This window comes from Nanorana parkeri, unplaced genomic scaffold (assembly GCF_000935625.1).
Source record: "Nanorana parkeri isolate BGI_ZX_2015 unplaced genomic scaffold, ASM93562v1 scaffold517, whole genome shotgun sequence".
NCBI classification, from domain to species: Eukaryota; Metazoa; Chordata; class Amphibia; order Anura; family Dicroglossidae; genus Nanorana; species Nanorana parkeri.
Genome location: NW_017306785.1, coordinates 139254 through 143995, shown reverse-complemented (window position 1 = coordinate 143995; position 4742 = coordinate 139254). Strand labels below are relative to the sequence as shown.

The window sequence follows — 4742 nt, the reverse complement described above, 5'->3', positions numbered from 1 at the left end:
CATCCATCAAGGCATTTTGTTATTTGCATAACTCCTCCCAAGAGCCAGCCTCCCACTTACATCAGGGCTGAAGGCTCTTGAGAAAAGTACTGTGGTAGGGTGCTGTCATTATTTACTCTTTACAGGTATTTATATAGCTTCATCCATTTGTGCAGGGCTTTACAAATGTTACATATGCACACATACTAGGGCCAATTTAGACAGGAACCAATTAACTTACTAGCATGTTTTTGAAGTTTGGGATGAAACCAGAATACCTACTCAGGCACAGGGAGAACATGCCAACTCTGACATAAAATAAGGTATGTCATAAAAATGAAAAGGTTTGATTTAAAAATATATTAGCATGTTGATGAGGGGGAGAGGAAGGAACCAGGGAAGGCAAAATAGACGTCAGCTTTAAAGAATATACGCATTAAAAAGGGTTCCATAATTATTAATAAATTCAGCATGTGACTAAAGTTGGACGTTCATCTTCCAGCAGTGTGTTCCCCTCCGCATCACATTTCCTGTCTACCCCACTGCCACTGGGAGACCCCTGTGATCAGCCACCTCTGCCTGTGCTGGTTGCTCTCATCACATTTGAACAAGGTGAACCTAGGGGTTGCGACTTGGGGTCAGCATTCAGCTAAATCCAAACTTCCGTAAGGGTTTAGTGTGATCCTTTGGCTGGTCATGCTTTGACCAAAACTCTTGGTTCCACATAGATGGTGAAATCCCCCTGCTGGTCTATGTGTGTAAGTGTGCCGCAGCTGCGACCGGGCCCTGGAATTTCGCCACTTAGAGGGGGCCCAGGACAGAATGAAGGGGCCCCTGGTAACTGCTGATTACCAGGATATTTAATATCCCGGTAACCACTGTCAGTACCGTGAAATAGCCAATAGCAGACTGGCTATTGAAACCCCACCCACTGAGCAGAGGAGCAAACCTGAGAGAGACAGTTGTCTCTCAGTTACGCTCCTCTGCTCAGTGGGTGGGTGCAATAGCTAGCATGCTATTGGCTTTTGCAATTTGAAAAAGACGGGGGGCGCCGTGGGGGGTAAAGGGTCAAGACTGCGCCCTAGGTAGCAGAGCGCCCTAGGCAGCAGTGCGCCCTAGGCGGATGCCTAGTTTGCCTAGTGGCAGCACTGGCCCTGTTACCGGGCCTCTTCCTCCTGTCCAGGGCCCTGCGTATTTCATGCTGCACCCCTCACCTTGTTCCGGGCGCAGCGTGAAGTATCATCCAGGTGGCACCGCAGCCAATGAGTGGGAAGCGGGGTTATCCCCGCCCCCTCATCAGACAGAACTGCTCCGAATATAGAGCTGTCTGGGTATGAGAGGCCTGCTGCGGACATGAAGGGGGAGATATAGGGAGCTGGGAATATGAAGGGGACATGGGAGAGGAGAGTGCGGGGTCAGGGAGAGGAAAGCTGGGGACGTGAAGGGAGAGGTAATGGAGAGCTGGGGACATGGGACATTAGGGGATGCTGGGGACATGGAAGAGGAAAGTGTGTTCTTTTTTTTGAGGGGGGGGGTGTCTATTTTTTTTGTCTGTCGCTTTTTGTGTGTGCTTGGGGGGGGGGGGGGCTTCATAGCTTCTTGCATCGGGGCACCGATGCTATTTCTGGCTCTGGTCTCTTCAAGAAAGTACTGCTGTAATTTTTAGTGGAGACCTTTATGGTTCCTTTCAACCTCACATGTTCTATGATGTACACAGGACGCCCATAGCACACCATCTACAACATACACAGTGACACAGTGATACATAGTGACTACTGCTAGCAGGTTCTGGTCACACACTTCTGACCTCTGAACACTGAGCTCACTGTTTGCTTGGACTTAGAACTTCTACCTGTGACAACACATCAGGAAGAGTATATAACGAAGTAACCCAGGAGCATGGCCAGCCAGCGGGAACACAGACAAGGTAAGGATGGGAAAAGATGGAAAGGGGAGCAGGGAACCCAGGCTACTACCCAGCATTTGTAAAACACTAGACAGCTGAAATAATAGCAACATTTATATATCTGTATTATATATTTTTGGATTGGAGTTATGCTTATGTGCTACCTATGTCCAAACATGTGACTGAAATAGTTTAAGCTATATTTCTATATGGTTAGATCTACCTGAAAGAGACCGCTTATGAGAGCTGGAAGGCTTTTGAAGGAAACCTGCACTGGGAGAATATTGAAGCAGCCATTGATGATCTCTCCTACTGAAAATTCTAGTTGCCTGGCTGACATGCTGATAAGCCACTTACCCAGCGTGAAGAGAGCAGGTCAGGAGTTCTGATCTCACTCCGTCTTACCTGATCTGCAACTTGGAAAGAATTGAAGCCACAAGCAGTCAGGCAACTAATATTATTGGAGGAGGGTCAGTAATGGTAGCCCTTGAATTTCTCTTAGTGAAATCTTATTGTTTCTGTGCTGGCGGCTATAGTGGTGTAATAATACACTCATATTCCAGGACACTCTTCAACTCTGTTACTCTCATACCTTACACACTCCATGAGCTGAATGCATTCTAGAAGTCAATTCTTTACAGTCTACATATCTTACATGTCTTCAATATTGACAGTAATCTAATTTCTAACAAGAACAGGGACCTAAGGGAGTTTAGACAGATTGCAGTGTTATACTGCTCTTCTCTACGAGTAGTTGCTTACAAGTTTGTGTGGTATTTGTCTAGTTTTCCCTACAGAAGGTGAGAATAGTTGGGCGAATCCCTCCTAGAGGACAAATGGGTGGAAAAGATGCCTTTCTGCTTTTTTTTAAAGGACTATTAATATTTTATCATCTAATAACTGTACTTGCAATGCTAGTGCTCATTATAGCAGAGGTGAGCAACCAACTAGGGTGAAAATACACATCCAGTCATGCCCCTGCCTCTGGGAGTGTTTCACCACAGCTGGAGCGCTGAGCTTACCTAACCTTGCACTGTAGTAATTGTGTTTTTTAGTTTTTAAGTTCACATGTCTTTATATATTTCAACACATTTACATGCAGATCAAGCTATTCAGCAAACAGGGTTTGGGGAAAACCTTAACACTGTCAACACAAGGCTCACTTTGTACTTTAACACCTACCTGTAATACCTTTCCGGTGGTCTGTTTGTTAATATTCCGTCTCTTTGTATCTAATGGGCAGCTGCAAGTATTTGACCGCCTGGATGGGTCAAATAACTGTTTAACCGGTCCCGTGCAGTAGTTTCTTCCATCGGCTCATAGGTCCTGTAGTGATAAACCAGCTAAGGACACCACTACATGCAATGGGGAACACAGTTATTTGACCCATCCAGCTGGAGAATACTTGAAGCTGCCAGTGCAAAGTGAAAAAGCAGCAAACCAACAAAAAGGCCACCGATAAGTTAAGTATGGTAACTGTTCTATCACAGGCAGACCTTAACATGCAAGTAACCTTCTGCGGACAGGGTCACTTCAAATCATCATTAACAAACCATTACTTCAATTGCTGGGGCACCTCCAGCAGTGTTATAATTTGTCCAAACCTGTCACTTTTGCTGGACAGCTTGGCCAGCATTTATAAACAGAGAACAATGTCAATGAAGACATTTAAACTACTGAATGCTTTTAACTAGGGATGCACCGATAACGGTTTTCGGTATCGAGTACCGATATTTTTTTTGGTACTCGCCGATACCAAATTCCGATACCAGAAGTCACATTAAGGAAGCCAGACGGCATGTAACGACTCACCACCCAGCTTCCCGATTAGCAGGGAAGCCGACTCCATGTTTGGAGGATGGAGCCGGCTTTCTGGCCCATCAAGAAGCCGGGAAACGTGTAATGCCGGATTGCCCGGCTTCCCGATTGGTCGAGAAGCTGGCCAATCAGAAAAGCCGGGCAACGCGTCTTTACACAGCGCCTGGCTTCCTGATTGGCCGGGAATCTGGCTCCATGTCATTACATGCCCCCTGGCTTTCTGATTGGCCAGAAAGCTGGCGGGCATGTAAGGACACGCTGCCCATCTTCCTGATTGGCTGGGAAACCGCCTCCATGCTCCCTCGTCACAAGTACCGGAAGCTCAAGTATCGGGCTAGGCATCGGAGCATTTGGGCGAGTACGAGTACTCTCCCAAATACTCTGCATCATCACCTATACACATACAGATTCTAGTATCGGTGCATCCCTACTTTTAACACTTGTAAGTGCTTGCTAAAAAGTAACTTCAGCTCATCTAGCCAAAAATGAAACTTCACGAACTCCGGGCATACTTATTCTTAACAGTTGCAGTGGGGCTATTAAGTGTTCCTTTTCATCCCGGGACAAAAATAAAAAAGTTATACTCACCTGAGCCTCACAGGTCCTGCGAGTCATCACGTTCTATACAGTGTATAGGACGCGAGGACACCAAGGGACAGTCCTTCGCTGGAGCAGAGGAGGAGACAGGCAGCAAGGACCAGAGTAGCAACAAGCCGGCTGTGAGGCTTAGGTGAGTGTAACTGTTATTTTTGCTCCTAGCCAAATTTGGGCACTTAACCCTCACAGTTTGGGGGTTGCCCCACTGCAGGGTATGAATAATTATGCCCAAAGTTTTTCATTAAAATACCTAACGCTTGTCCCCGTAAGTAAATGTAAAAAAAAAATAAATTTTAGTCTATGGAGTCCAGAGTTGACTTTCTAGCAGGTGAAGTTCTTCTTGCGCTGCTCAGCTCCTGTGTTGTTATCTTGAAAACAGATCCAGTGCATGCGCAGATCTGTGCCAGGTCTGTGGGATCTGGCGCAAGTGCAGATTCCCCCC

General features: G+C 46.4%; 1 protein-coding gene across 1 annotated transcript in view; it reads left to right on the top strand.

Annotated features, from left to right (window-relative positions):
- Nucleotides 1-1879: 1879 nt before the first annotated feature.
- Nucleotides 1880-4742, top strand: part of APOC2 (apolipoprotein C2) — an 18452-nt gene continuing 15589 nt past the window's right edge. The window contains exon 1 of the mRNA XM_018561336.1: nucleotides 1880-1906. The gene's annotated coding sequence lies outside the window, so the exon portion shown is untranslated. The remainder of the gene's footprint in view (nucleotides 1907-4742) is intronic.